The following is a 16,697-nucleotide window of genomic DNA, read 5'->3' on the forward strand; positions in this document are numbered from 1 at the left end:
GAGCTTATCTAGGGTGCATGAGAAAGCTATGATCACAGTAACAGAGGTTAATTAAAAATCAACCCAAATATATAGATAGAGAAGTACCAACACACTCGCCATTCCTAGGAATGGGGTGCTAACAGCACCCACATCCCAGGGTGGGGTGCGGTGGCCTGTGAAAAGAAAAGCAGTTGTTAGTGTAGGACTTGCAGTGAAATGGGGTCCCTTGGCGATGGGCTGCAAGCTTAAATGCATTGATCAATTCATGAACTAAAACCCCATTATTTATTTATTGATTATTTGAATGTTAAGGTGAGTTAGTTTGTTGTAGTGAGTGCTGGGCCCCCTGTGTTTGTATTTACTAGAGTGTGTGGTCACAGGCCACCGCACCCCACCCTGGGATGTGGGTGCTGTTTGCACCCCATTCCTAGGAATGGCGAGTATGTTGGTACTTCTCTATCTATATATTTGGGTTGATTTTTAATTAACCTCTGTTACTGTGATCATAGCTTTCTCATGCACCCTAGATAAGCTCATTTACCTGAAACCTGTGACAGCTGCCCCTTTAATACTAATTCAGGTGCTGTGTTTGGGATTGTCTCACCTTATAAAAGCCATAAGTTACTTGGCAGTTGAGCATTAACCCAGGAAAAAAACACATGTTCATTTTAGCTATGATGTGTAAGCAGGTGCCAGGTTCCCAAGAAAAGCAGTTGTTAGTGTAGGACTTGCAGTGAAATGGGGTCCCTTGGCGATGGGCTGCAAGCTTAAATGCATTGATCAATTCATGAACTAAAACCCCATTATTTATTTATTGATTATTTGAATGTTAAGGTGAGTTAGTTTGTTGTAGTGAGTGCTGGGCCCCCTGTGTTTGTATATATATATATATATATATATATATATATATATATATATATATATACACAAAGTACGGAGCGGCACTCCAATAGATTCCAAAAAAACAAAAACTTGGGGTTTAATAGTGCAGGTGATGGAAGGCACCCAAGCAAGCAAAATCTTTATACAGCGACGAGGAGTGCCAGATACTAGAGATTGCTATATATATATATATATATATATATATATATATATATATATATATATATATATATATATATGTATATAGATAGATAGATAGATAGATAGATAGATAGATGGGAATAGAAGAAATGTGCTTCATGGTGCAGTATGTTATATAGGAAAAAACTTTAATGGCATAGGTGTCCACAATATAGAAGATAAGGACTCGTACCAAATAAAACAAATCTGTGGGCTGGGTACCACATGATATATTCATGTAAAACCAAAGGCAAAAGCTGTTCACGATACGCAGGGAAGGAGTCATCAGACCGTCTCACTGAACTCCACAGTGCTGGTTTGCTGTGCAGCAGCAGGATAGGGCTCGGCTAGATGGAATCACGGTAAGCTTGTCAGGCTGGAGAGCGTCGTAGGCCACAACCTGATGCATTTTGTCATAAGACTTCATCAGAGGGCGTGGCTACTACGTATGCTCGTCGGACCTGTCACTCAGCACTAGTAGAGTGGAGGCATCCCTTTAGGGGGGAGGTTCAATATATTAAGCTGTAGCAGGGAGCAATTAAAAAAAATTCTATACAGTAGCTCCACAGCAACATTTCAATAATATTAGTAATAAGTACAGTTTCCAAGAAACATTTATACAATAAACCCAGAGCTATCGTAGGCAACTCCGCCATCAAATATGAGCATATTATATCAATGCATAAGAACAAACATTATTTCCATATTTCAAATGACAATAATATCATGACATATAAAATATACATATTGTGGAATAATGTGTGGAATAATGTGGTAGGGTCCTACTGTTGTTTTGTATAATGTGTATAAGGGGTATGTGGTGTGGTACACTACACATAAAGACATGCCCCCTTTCCAGTGGCCACACACCATTTTCTGGAGAGTGTGTGGGTTAACTCCGGGTACTGCAGTTTCCTCCAGGTACTCCAGTTTTTATATACATACATACAAGTCAGTGGTGGTCCCCCCCCCCCCCCCAGGTAAAATCAACCACTGTCTCTGCCTAAAGTGAAGCCAGATTCAGTCTGTGAGACTGCTCTGGCTTCAATGTGACTGGCAGTGAGTTCTTATTGGAAGTCCAACTTGCCAGTCACTCAAGGCAGTCCCAGGGATGCCTCTCTGTGCACAAATGCCTGGCAGCCCCCAAAATGGGTTCTGCGTACGCGCAGTACCACGGAACATACTGCGCATGTGCCGGAACCAGGAACCTCATTAAGCCTCCAGGGGCAGCTGCAAAGGCAGCGCATGGAGGCTTGGGCCAGCGCATGCACAGTATATATGAAGATACCGTGCATGTGCTGGCCCCATGCAGGGGACCGGTGGCCGAACCAGAAAGTGCGTGTAGAGCGTGGCAGCGGAGGAGGGGGTCCGCAGCAGCCCCCCTCCTCCAAAAGGGTAAGAGCCACCACTGCATACATTACATATATATATATATATATATATATATATATACAGTCCAGCAGACCGGCACCCTCCTTCACTTGTAATTGCCGCGGTGCTAGGAAACACAATGTAGTATAACGAATCCAACAACCTGCACCCACGGACTTGCTTCAGAAATAACAACTCATACCAAACAGGCTCAAATAGACAAGCTTTCGGGCTTTATTGCCCTTCGTCAGGTCAGCAGCATGCTGCTGACCTGACGAAGGGCAATAAAGCCCGAAAGCTTGTCTATTTGAGCCTGTTTGGTATGAGTCGTTATTTCTGAAGCAAGTCCGTGGGTGCAGGTTGTTGGATTCGTTTTATATATATATATATATATATATATATATATATATATATATATATATATATATATATATAAAAATATATATATATATATATATATATATATAGCTTGTTTTATTTGTTTTATTATACAGATTATTGTTATCACTGAAAATAGTGGTTAACAGGAATTGTGTGATATTAATTATTGAAAATAAAACAAGTTATCCACATCTCCTGGTAAATTACAGTGTGATGTCCATGACCAAGCTTTATCATTATATTGACTAGAATATCATAAAAGGACTTAGAAGTTCCAATTTATGCTTGAGTTGAGAGTGTATAGGCCTGAAAAGTAATGTTTAATTGCACCTTGCTCTAATGGGAACATCAAAGTTTAGGATTATTGCTTAAAATAGAACAACTGTACCCTAATCCACATATGATGAAAGCAGATAACTAAATCAAATGATGGCAAAAAGCAATTAGTAAGGAAAACTTTATGCTAATGAATCTGTAGCACTTGTTAGGTCATACTAATTATGCATACAAAGCTTTGACTTGAGGCATACTACTGCTTCGAAGATTAATAGGTATATAAGAGGATGAGGCTTGAAAGCAGAGTACATTTCTGCTGCAGAAATCATAGCCTAAATACTTTCTTCTTTAACTTCATATGTGATTCTAACTTTTAATGCTGCAGTAAGGAATTTATTGCAAGTTCTCTGATAACAATGTTAAACATTATTGTTCTAGTTTTTATTTTTAGATTTCTAGATATTATTTTATCTTTTTACAAAACTTACAAACCTCACATTACAGTATGTTGTGTTTGTTATTGCTGTTAATTCAAAACACTGCTGCCTTTGGGCTGTTAAACTTGAGTTGAAACGTTTCAGGCTCAAAATTGTTATTATTTTACCTGGCACTTGGCTTGCAATTTGTGTCTTTATTTTTGCCTCATATCTTTTAAAAAAAGACATGAGACAAAAAGACTATTACAACATAATATGTTGTGTTAGTTAATGCTGTTGACTCCAAACACTGCACAAACTAGGCCTTATTCAGAGTCCAGAAACGAACCAAAAAAAAAGACCAGAAAGGCTGCTCTGCTCTCCCAGATGTGGAAAGTTATGCAGTTGTTCTAGGAGGGACAAAAAAAACTCTTTGTACTTAAAGCTATGTGAAGGATTTATTTGGAAATGTCCCTGGTGTTTTTTGTGAGTGATACCCCTTTCACATTGCAGCTGTAACACGGTATATTGCCGTTTTTTTAGTGCTTTAAAACGTTTCCAGCTGCAATGTGAAAGCTACATTGTCAATTTACCGGTTACAGAAAACCGGCATTTTGACACGTGTTAAAAGGAGGATCCTACACGGTTCGGAGCCGTTTCACCTGCAGTGTGAACAGCTTAGAAACGGTATTTGCTATACATGATAACCACACTTGATCCCCGCCCACAAGCAGGAAAAAAACATTTAAAATGACATTGTATGGCTTTCTATGGGTGAAACGGGTTGAATCTGAAAGGTACAAAACGGTATTTAAACTGCAATATACCTTTACATCATGCAATATGAAAGGGGTTTAACTGGCTTTTGACCAGTTTTAAGACACGTTTAGAAAAACGGGTTGAAAGCAGCTTTTTGCAATGTGAAAAGGGTATCAATTATAAAATGCAAATTTTTCCAATGTGAGGTGAACGATGGATTCATTTACATTGAATAGATATCCTAAAATAAATACATAAAACCCGCTGTGCACAGATTACAATGACTATATATATATTTATATATATATATATATATATATATATATATATATATATATATATATATATGTAACAGCTTCTCAAACTCAGTCCTCAGTCCTCAGGACCCTACGAAGTGCATGTTTTGCAGGTCTCCTCACAGAATCAAGAGAAATAATTTGTGGTTCTTTCAAAATGAGTCAGTAACGAGTGCAACTGTCCATTGACCTAGAAAAACCTGAACATGATATAACATAATTAAAGAAAATAAATAAGCCATAATCCCCATATATACTATTCAGAGTCAGTCTTAATTTTTTAGATGAAATTATTTTGCACTGCCAATGTGCACAATCTGTGTCTTTTTTTTGTCTCAAGTCTGACTTTGCTCTAGTTTTCATAAATAGGAAGTGGACTATGTGTGGAGGAAGGGAGATATCTCAAAATGCATCGGACAGCAGGTAATGTGTGTGCTGTTTTTATTGAAATGGAACTGATCCAGTTTCTAGTGGAAGAAAGGGCCCAAGAGACTGGTTCTGGAGCCATTATCTCTATTACATCCATAATGACTAACTAACATGGGAATCTGGTAATCCTCCATCTTGTAAATTTATTTATATCAATACTCTATCTGTGTTTTTAGAAGAGTGCACCTATTTTATGGAAGAACACATTTTGAAAAGTATTGCACTATATTTTCTCTATGTTTGTGTCTCCATATGTTATGATTTTATAAATCTTGCATATGTTGAGGAAGCATTAAGGCACTTATCTGATATATTGTATCCACTGCTCTCTTGGTTTATTGATGGACATTTGTTTCATTGTGGAACATTGTTATTTTAAATATGGAGTAGTACTCTCCATTCTTAATTCCTTTTATAGTTTGATTAAAGGGGGATATAGTCTTACAGAGGTACATTATTGTACCTGATGTATCTGTTATCTGCAAAACATTAGTGTAAGAAAGCTTCTCCTATGGAATAACACATAATTAGTTGCTATATACCTGCACTGCTGTATCATCCTGTCCCAGAAAATTTCTGGGCATACCACAATACAGTATGTAGGTGCCTCCAGCAGTGCACCACTGACACACCACTTTCTATTGGCACTGCCTGACATTCACCTGTCCCCGCCCTGCTCCTGCCACTGCCTGGCACTCACCACCACCCCTGCTGATCACTTCCCTACACCAGCTTCCGCTGCTTCCGTGCACTGCCCCTGAAGTTTGGGGCTGCTCAGCAGCACTTGGGCATTTGTGTGTTTGAGCGCCTAAACACACCTGCCCTAATTCCCAAGTGCCTCCCCCCATAATCACACTTGACTATGCCATGAGTAACAAATAGTAAGAATTACTAATGCATCTTAACCCCTTGATTATGGGTTTTTGTGGATCAGGACAAAACTGCCCTGTTATGTTTGTTCAGCCCCATGAAAACCCACCACTCAAGGGGTTAAGATGCACTAGTAATTCTTACCATTTGTTACTCACATCTTAATCAAGTGTGAATTTAAGGCAACTTGCAACCTAGATTCAGGGCAATTTGAAAAAAAATATGCTCTAGGTAATACCAAGTTGGGAGAGTGAGAAAAAAGCTGCTGGAAATTTGTAGAAGGTTTACATCACATGCCACAGAATTTTCTGTTTACACAGATTGTTAAAAACTCCTTACAAAACATAAAGGGTCCCTGAAAGGCCCAACTGAAAACACTGCTTGTTTTTTTTTTTTTTGTTGTGTTTTGGGGGTATTTTCATTTCATCAAAACAAATCTTGTACCTTTTTTAAACAATAAAGCAGAATATATATTTGTATTAATTGTAAAGGGTTAAAGTACTGTATGTAAAGGAGATCTACTTTTACTGTTTATTTTGAGGAAGAAAAGTTTATTCAATTTATGAAGACACGTTAATTTTAAACATTTTAAGGCCACACTAATATGTATATTCTTTTTTAATAAATATGCTATATTGCACATTTAGTATCTTGGCATAGCCCTTGAGTACCTGGGGTGCATTGAAGGGAAAAAATTATTTGACCATCACATGATTTTTCTTCCATGCAGCCGCATGTGAGCGGATGTGTGTGTGAACGTATCCTCTCGCATGCTAGTGAGCAGAATCGGTCAGGGGAAGGTGGGGCATTTGGTGGGGCAGCTTTTACCTGCTCACTGGGCTGCAAATATACGCAGCCTAGCGAGCAGGTCTGAATCAGGACCTAATTACTTTTATACACTCATTTTTGGATTTGGTGCAAATAAATAGCGTAGCATTGTCTGTTCATCCCTAAACTTCACGCAACTGGGATTTGGGAGATACACCAATTTGCTGTATTGAGAATGTATTGGCTACTGGTTTATTGTAAGATAAACTACTCAAAGGTCATCCGGGGCGTGGCAACGGCAGGGCGGGAGTGAGGGAGCGTGAGGGAGCTCTCTGGACGAGACATCCTGTGCAGCTGAACATTGGGTGAAGCTGTGAGAGTGTGCCGACCGCTGGGCTCTACGAGAGGTGCAGTTTTCCCCCTTTTTCTTTTCAATCCTGGCGGACCAGCAAGAAGGTCAGAGGCACGAGAGAAGCTGGTAGCAGCACTGTTTTGGCTGGACGGCGGCAGCGGTAGGGGAGTGACGCGCTGAGGTCGCGGCTATCGCGTCAGAGGAGGGCGACGCCGAGACGCCGAGCAACCTGTGCACGTGGAGCGAGACGGGGAGCGGGCACAGCCGCTGGCTGGCAGAGTCTGAGACGCGCCCCCCCCCTCCCCCCGAGGCAAACGGGTGTGCGTGGGCGGCTGGAGGAGTGCACCACGCTGCAGCGGGATCATCAGCATTTCGGTTGCTGTGGACTAAGTGCGGTACAGAGGGAAAATAGTTTCAAGGGGAGTAGCTGGCTGGAGTGAGACCTAAGCCAGGCAAGTACAATATATTGTTCGCTTATTGCATAAACTGCATAAACTACCTGGCCGTTTATACACTGTACTACTGCTGACCTGGTAACAGCCCCCCTGACTGTATCGGAGTTAAACTGCACAATAACAACCGGCACAGTAGGGTTTTTTTTTTTTTTGAGAGCCCTTAAAAAAAAAAGGACCATATACTCAGCAACTGAGAACCATGGGAAAAAGTGGTAATACATCCGCGGCGGCCCGGCTGGAGAGGTTTGCCCGCTCCCAACCAAGCAATAATGGGCAGACTCCCGTCACAACACCCCAGAATACCCCCACTAAATCATCAGGCTCCCCTACGCCCGAAATTACGTTACAGCAACTGCTAGATGCGATCAAGGGCAGTGAAACAAGACTGTCTGAAAAAATTGAATCAATTCAACAGGATATGAGTTTATTAAAAAGTGATGTTAAAGAGGTTAAAGACCGTGTAAAAGAGGCAGAATCCCGCATTTCAAACATGGAAGATAGCAACCATACACTCCTTCAGAAAGTAAATATTCTGTCCGATCAGATGCGTGAAATAAAGCATAAAGTCTCCGATATGGAAAGAAGGTTACGCAAAAATAACGTGAGACTTGTAGGGCTCCCCGAGAGGGAAGAAGGCCCAGAGACTATCGCATTTCTAGAGGGATGGATCAGGGGCAAACTGGGGGATAAAGACTTTACGCAGCACTTTTCAATTGAAAGAGCACACAGGGTGCCCTCGCGTGCGCCACCCCCTGGGGCTCCCCCTCGGACAATTATTATGAAATTTCTACATTTCCAAGATAGGGATATAGTCCTGCGGTTGGCAAGGCTGAAAGGCCCTTTGGATCATAACGGGGCCAAGATCTCCCTTTTCCCTGATTTTTCAATTGAGACTCAGAAGGAGCGTGCTAAATTCACAGAAATTAAAAAGAGACTTAGATAAAAGGGGATCAAGTACTCCATGATCTATCCTGCTAAATTGAGAGTGACGACAGAGAATGGGACAGTCTTTTTTCAAACAACTAACGATGCTGCGGCCTGGATAGACAAATGGCTGCCGGGACACTCTCAACTAGCTAGAATTGATACTTAAAAAAAAAAATGTATAATGTAGTATTTAATAATGTACATTAGTCCAGAGGAGCTCACCGCCCTTTTGGTGTGCTGTAAGAATAGTTGCCCCGTGGGTTAAAAAGAAGAGGGAAGGGGGTTTGTCTGGTGAGGGTAGGCAGACAGGGTGGGGGGGTTGGGTAGGGTGGGGGTTGTATGTTTTGAATGTATTGTTTTTATGTGCTGTGTTTACCCACGAGAAACCTAAAGTAGTAGTCATGCTTAAGCTACCTCTATGCTCATATTGGTGGCCATGTTATGCATTGTTATCTTAGCATTGGCATGGGTTGCTATGGAGACAGCCTTTTCTGCTTTGGGTGGATCGATTTGGAGCATGGGTTAAGGCGCCAATGCGTATGGTACCAGTTTCTCAGCCAGAAGTGCATAATTCATTATGGTTAGACAATATACGGCCGTGTTACGATTGGGTTGGCCGGCCGGTTTATTGTAGAAGGGGTATAGTAATTGCAAGTTATTTTTGCTTATGTGAAACATGTGTGGGAGGTCTATTGGTAAAATGGACAAATGAGATGGCCTCTGGGAATAGTATGGTATGGGTCGGGTATGTAGGTCTATCATGTTATTGTTCGGCTTGCCTGTGCACCTCAACTCTGCAGCTATGTACCGTGGTAGGATTTGAATATTCTGCCAGGATCAAGGCAAGTGCTTATGATATGTGTGGGATGGTTGGAAATACCAAGTATGATGGATAACTATAGAATTATTCTTTTGGGATGGTGGTAATTCTATCATGGAATGTACGGGGTATTAATAATAAAGTTAAAAGATCCCTGGTGATGAGACAAGTTCGGCAATATAACGCCGACATATCATGCCTGCTTGAAACCCATCTAGTAGGTAACAGCTTGTTAGGTTTAAAAAAAGCTTGGACTGGGTGGGTATATCATGCCTCCTTTTTCTCCACATCAAGAGGGGTATCTATATTAATTAAGAGATCCACTGCTTTTCTGTGTTATCGTAAAGAAATAGATCCGTTAGGCAGATTTATATTTCTTGATTGCAAGATAGGTTCATCACATATACTGCTTTTTTCAGTTTATATCCCCCCTCCATTTACGTTTGAAATCCTTAAAAAAGCTGTAGAATTTGCAGCAAACACACCAGATATCCCAATAATTTGTATTGGGGATTTTAACAATATTCTCGATACCAAATTAGATAGGTGGAGTGGCTCAGATACGATGGGTATAAGAAATAATAGAGGTTTTGACTCATATATTAACGAACTGGGGTGGGTGGACCCCTGGAGGGAAAAGAATCCAGGTATAATGCAATTCTCATGCTTCTCTGCTTCATATCAGTCTTTTTCTAGAATTGATCTCGCGCTGGACACCAGGAGGTTAATCCCGAATATTATAAAGGTAGAATACAAAAGTAGGGGGATTTCTGACCATTCTCCTATATGGTTAGAATTAGCTGAAGATCGGGGTCGGGAGGGATCCTTCTGGAGGCTAGACGCGAGATGGCTGGATAAGATTGAAGGGGACGAATACACTCAACAAGTGTGGGACGAGTATTGGGAACAGAATAAAGGTTCAGCTGGTATAGACATTGTATGGGATTGTTTTAAGGCTGTTATGAGAGGAGGCTTTAAAAAATGTATCGCTGAATTAAAAAGGGCTAGTAGAGAGAAAGTGAGGGAGTTGGAGTTGGAGTGTGAGAAATGCGAGAGGCAATATCTAGCTAATAATAAAGAGGTGGATAAGAAAAAATGGCTTATGGCCCAAGAAGAATGGCTTAACTGTATTAAAGAGGAGAATGTTAATTTAATGAAACATACCTCCCAGATAAAATATGCCACAGCAGACAGGGCAGGTAAAGTACTTGCTAATGTAGCAAAGGCCGACTCCCCTCCCAATATAGTTATGAATATTAAAAATGGGAAAGGGGAAGTGGTTAGTGCAAGCAAGGAAATCTCTGAAGCATTTAAAAACTACTTCGCTGATTTATACAAATCGAGGGCCGAATATAGTCAAGCAGATTTGGAGATGTTTCTAAGTAAGATAAAAATACCTAAATTGAATCAGGAAGAGAGGTTAGAACTTGAAGCCCCTTTAAGTATTGAGTAAATAAAAGAGGCAATTAAATTAATGCCCTCTGGGAAGTCGCCGGGGCTTGACGGCATACCGGTAGAGGTGTATAAGAGACACTCGGAAACACTGGCCCCTCTGTTAGTGGAGGTCTTTAATGATAGCCGCAGCATCAATATACTCCCCCAGTCAATGAGGGAGGCTAAGATCGTAGTCTTGTTAAAGGCGGATAAGGACCCCTTGTTAATGGAAGCTTATAGGCCCATATCTTTAATAGCCACGGAAGCTAAAATATTGGCAAAAGTACTTGCGGGAAGATTATATAAGTATATTGGTAAAATTGTACATGCCGATCAAACCGGCTTTATGCCGGGCATGTCAACCACAGTCAATTTACGCAAGCTGATGCTGCACCTGCAAGTTGTAGATTCGAAACATCGCCTCCCAGTGGTGATGTCGCTCGACGCGGTCAAGGCTTTTGACGCGGTCGAGTGGCCTTACCTCTGGGAGGTGATGCAAATAATGGGAATTGGGTCGGGATTTATAGACTGGATAAAACTTTTATATACAGATCCTCTCGCAAGGATAGCTATTAATGGGGTGGTATCAGACTCCTTTACCCTCCATAGAGGGACAAGGCAAGGATGCCCTCTATCACCGGCCTTATTCGCGCTGGCCATAGAACCCCTAGCTTGTTTCTTGCGACAGCATCCAGAGATAGAGGGTATAAGTTTGGGCGGAATTAGGGATGTAACGGCATTATATGCTGACGACCTGCTTATTTTTTTGGCGGATGCCATCAAGGCCGCTCCATTGGTGATGGGGATGATAGAGAAATTTGGGGAGTTCTCTGGCTTTAGGGTAAATTGGGGCAAGTCGAGTATTTTCGCCATAAAATCTAGCGATTCAGGATCCTCGAGAGTAGTCACTCCTGTGAAATGGGTCGACACTTTTAAATATCTCGGGGTGTGGATCTCGAGAGACCCGAAGGATTACAAGCTCTTAAATCTTGACCCACTATTATCTTACTTAACAAATAAAATTAAAATATGGATAAAACTACCCTTATCTGTGTCAGGAAGAGTAAATTTGATAAGCATGATTGTACTCCCAAAGTTTCTTTATACCCTGCAACATGCACCAGTCTACATCCCAGATTGTTTTTTTAGAAAAATCAATAACATACTGGCTGCCTTTATATGGAACAACAGTCGCCCAAAAATAAGGTTTCAATATTTAAAGAACAAAAGAGACAAGGGGGGCCTCGCCCTACCGGACCTCAAACTGTATTATATAGCAGCGCAACTGGCACAACTGAGAGATTGGTTCAGAGACTCCGCACAGAGATCAGGGATAGAATTTGCAATATCACAGATAGAAGGGGGTACCTCTCCGACGCAAAAACTGTTGAGGGGTCATATCAAGAACAACGACATTCCTATTGTAAAGCAGGCGGTTAAGGTGTGGCGCGACGCAAATAAGCGTATGCAGTTTGACAGTTTTGACAACGAACATCCGTTATATGACCCGGTAATATTAAAAGGGCTGGAATATACCCAATTAGATAAAGCGTGGAAACCATATGGAATAACCTTATTATCTCAGGTTTTTTCAGAGGGTGGTATAAAACCCTTTTCCCAGCTACAGGCCGAATTCCTGTTACCGGCTGGACAATATTTTAGATATGCCCAGCTGAGGCGGGCATTGACGTGCCACTTTAAGAATTTATTCCCAAAGTTTGAGATATCACCATTTAAGGAGTTATTGAAACGAGATAGGAAAAATAAATTGATCTCTGAAATGTATAAGAAATTAATTGGGATAGAAGGGGTGGAATATCAAGGATTACAGGGAATTCGATCTAAATGGGAGAGTGAAATGGGGATAATCAACCAGGAGGAATGGTCGAATGCTATGGTGGCTATACCAACAGCCACAAATTCGATAAGGGTACAACAGATTCAATTATATGTTCTCCACAGGTCATATTTAACTACGGAAAGGCTGTGTAAATTTGGGGCAAGAACCTCAGATATATGCCCAAAATGTAAAGTTTCACCAGGCTCTTTTTACCATCTTATGTGGGCCTGCCCCAAAGTGCAAATGTTTTGGGAAAAGGTAATCTGTACCATAGTAGAGTGTGGCATCAATAGAGCATATTTAACAGATAGATGTTGCTTGCTAAATATCATGAATGGACATGTTTTAAGTAAAGAGGACAAGGTCTTTATGAACAGCATGTGTGCCCTGGCCAAAGTTATGATAGCCAGATCCTGGTTGGCGGAGACGGCTCCAGAATTCGAGGCTTGGAAGGCATTAGTTGAATACACTGTTGAACAAGAAAAATATATTTATAGTTTTAGGAAAGCAATGCACAAATTCTTTAGGATTTGGGGTAGATGGATATACAGGGATTTAAGAAGCTAAGCACGGAGTCACGAGTAAAGTAAAATCTAATATAATATATATATATATATATTTTTTTTTTTTTTTTTCGTTTGTCTTTCCTCGTTTGTTATATAAGTAAGCACTAACACTTGGATTTATTAATAAGTTCACGTTTTTTTTTTTGTTTGTTTGTTTTTTCCTCTTTTTCTCATGCACTAAAAACAAACACACAGACACAGGGGCTCATTTTTAAATGATAAGTTCACTGCAGACATTTTTTTTTTTTTTCTCCCTCCTTTCTCTCTTTGGCCGTAAAGGGCTATTCCAGGATGTGGGTACAATCTTGTCCAGATATTAGTAAGAAAGATTAAGATGAAAAAGGAAAGCGTGTACAATGAAACTACGAAAAGACATAGTAGTGTACAAGGTAGCTAAAAGGTTTCTATAATGTATAAGTGCTCTTGGGAGGACTCGTGGGTATTGTTTGTTTGTTTGCTTACTGTAACATGATATGAAATTCTGATTGCTATTTATTGAAAGTATTATTTTATCTGTTTTTGTATTGTAAATGTGTATGTGTTAATTGATGGAAAATGTATTTGAATAAAGAATATTTAAAAAAAAAAAGATAAACTACTCAAAAACATTTTCATTTCCAATAGTGACCTAAAAAAATACTGCCAATGTCAAATATATAAATTTAATATATTTTTATATTATATTTGGTACTTGTGTATTTTGGCGGCGCCCCCGATCTCCATTGCGCGATGATTACATCGCGTCGCATCGCATGCCATGCACCCGATGTCATGCGATGCGATGCGACGCGATTTTTGCCCCCTTTTCGATGAAAGATTGTATAAGCACCCTAAAGGGTGCTTTTAAGCACCCTAATGGGTGCTTACAATGTTAAATGCACCCCTATGCCACCCCCCCCCCCCACTATAAACGTGAACATGTAGCGTGGCGAGCGCAGCGAGCCCGTGAGGGGTGGCGGTACGCGTCCTCCGACCATTTCATACCCCCACTATCCACGTCGGCGTGGAGTTGAGAATAGAAAGTGAGCCTGAAGCGTGGCGAGCGGGCGTGGATACCTTCACAGGTATCCGTGTCCCCTCGCGGGCTTCACAGGTGTCCGCGTCCCCTCGCGGGGCTCGCTGCGCTCACCACGCTTCGGGCTCGCCACACTTTCTATTCTCAACTCCACGCCGACGTGGATAGTGGGGGTATGAAAAGGTCGGAGGACGCGTACCGTTCACGTTTATAGTGGGGGGGTGGCGTGGGGGTGCATTTAACATTGTAAGCACCCATGAGGGTGCTTATACAATGTTTAATCGCATCGCATTGTATGGCATTGTATGCCATATACAATGGCATACAATTTTAAAATTGTATGCCATTGTACAATATTGCGCGATATCGCGTCGCATCGCATACCATCGTATGCCTTATGGTATGCGATGCGATGGGCGCCGCCAAAATACACAAGTACCTTATATTTTAATGTACAGAAATGAAATTTTCTACTTTATTAGAATGAAATAAAGCACCATAAACCAAGTAGATTGCATTGCCTTAGACTGTACGATATTGATGAGAGCTATTAAAGATAATTTGTAGGTTTGACAAAAAAAGTGCTGTGTATCATCACATATATAACCTTTAATCTAATGTTGATAGCTAAACAACACAAAGAACCAACATTACATGCAATTACAAAGTGAGAAAAAAAAAGACTTTGACAGTGGCATTTGAAATTATACCAATTATCTTGGTCACTCGTTTGTACTATCAACCACCACACACACATTTTAAAAAGCAGAGCAATAGTTCAGTGTTGTCTTGATAAATGTTTAAACTCTAACTGCGGCTTTAGGGACCAATTAAATGAGTTAACTGATCCTTGTGAGCCCATCCATGAATCCAATTCTCTTTTTCTATTTATTTCTCCAGCTAAAGTAAAGGCGTAATGTGTAAGCACTGTGGAGCTATATAATGACAAATGACTGTGGACTGATAGCAATAATAGGTATTTGTCTCAAATGCTAAGATCTTTGCTGAGCTTCCTATATTTTTCTAGCAGTGAGAGGGACACAAGAATTGTTGGCACCTACACATGTTCAAGCTGCAACCTGAATTATCATTCCTTTGTTTATCAGAAGCATGGACTATTATTGTATGAAAAATTCCAAAAGTAAACTGTCTTGTTAAAACTTTAGAAAAATGTTTGACTTTTTTTATTAATTCCCACAATTTTATTGGCAGCTACAAATTATTTATCCAGAACTATATTTTATGTAATCCACTGCCTCAGATACATTTATAAAGCATAGCAAAATTGATAATTTCAGAAGTATAGATTTTAGGAGATTTTTGTGTAAATCTAGTTGTTAATATGAATAAATATAACTTTTTTAAAGTGGTGACTCTTTTAAATTTTATCATAGTTTTTTGCAGACTTCTTTTAAGCTAAAATTTCGTTGGGAAAATATATTTTTCAAGTTGATTGGAAACAGCACTTGAAACTAGTTTATTTGAAAAATAATTCTCTATTTCCTATTTCACACCTTGCTTGCTATAGTATGCATTTAAAGAAGCCAGATATTATGCAGTAAGTGTCCTTGCAACTGCATGAAAACCATTATAAATGACAGCTTCCTATTGAGAAAGTGAATCTGTAAACATTGTTTACAGGATATTCTATAAAAATATAAAACCCTATAAAGCACCAATATAAAATGAATGCTGGGAATAATATCTTGACTGTAGAAAGAGTGATATAAAATATAGCAAATGGGAGAAATTATAACGGTGTTAATGAAAAATAATAAAATTACAGTAGTTATTGACAAGGACAAATCTTCAAAACCTGTACTATCCATGGGAATTGGGACAGTACAATGCACCAGGAAGTAGGCAACATAAAATGTACTGTGACAATGGGCATTGCGCCCAGCTTCTAACATCAAAAGAGTATAAGGTTGAATAATAGCACAGAAAAATAAATTGTTGTATAATTAAAGAAAAGAAGTGAACTTTCTACAGGGAGTAAATGAACTATGAGCTTCTTAAAGGTATAAAATGGCCAAGAGGATAGCAATAAACAATATTTAGAAAAGGCAGTTGCAAAAAGGAAAACTGGCGAAAACCCCCATTGTTATGCTTATAAAATATGAATATTACACTTGTATAAAATATTCCTGGGGTTTATACAAACAATACTTGAAGATTTTATTAATATAAAATTGCATGAGCATATGTTCATGAAAAATTACATACATTTCATAAACGTTGTTACATTTTTATCATCATTCATTTCTCTATCGATAAAAGTAGAAACAAAGTATTGAGTGCATGTATTCTCATGATTTATTTTTGTTTAGGCCTTACATAAATCTGAAATTTCAGTCCCGCCCCCCTTCTGACATCAGCGAACCGACTCATAACCTTGTCGCTGAGAAAGCTTAATCATTGTAAATGCTGAGTCGCTCCTGGGATGGACTCGGGTCCCAATCCCAGGTGCGACCTGGTATATGCAATGTGAAAGGGGGTATAAAGGATTCTATGGGCCAGATTCTCTAAACTTCAAAAGTGATAAAATGGAGAGTGATAAACAGCCAGCCAATTAGCTCCTGCCTGACATTTTTCAAATTCAGTCTGTGACATGGCAGGTAGCAGCTGATTGGCTGGCTGTTCATCACTCTCCATTTTATCACTTTTGAAGCTTAGAG

General features: G+C 40.0%; 1 protein-coding gene across 1 annotated transcript in view; it reads right to left on the reverse strand.

Moving 5' to 3' along the window:
- Positions 1-16,697, reverse strand: part of GRIK2 (glutamate ionotropic receptor kainate type subunit 2) — a 571,469-nt gene that overhangs the window by 249,170 nt on the left and 305,602 nt on the right. The window lies entirely within an intron of this gene.

Source organism: Crinia signifera, chromosome 3, assembly GCF_055691185.1.
Source record: "Crinia signifera chromosome 3, ASM5569118v1, whole genome shotgun sequence".
In the NCBI taxonomy this organism is placed as follows: domain Eukaryota; kingdom Metazoa; phylum Chordata; class Amphibia; order Anura; family Myobatrachidae; genus Crinia; species Crinia signifera.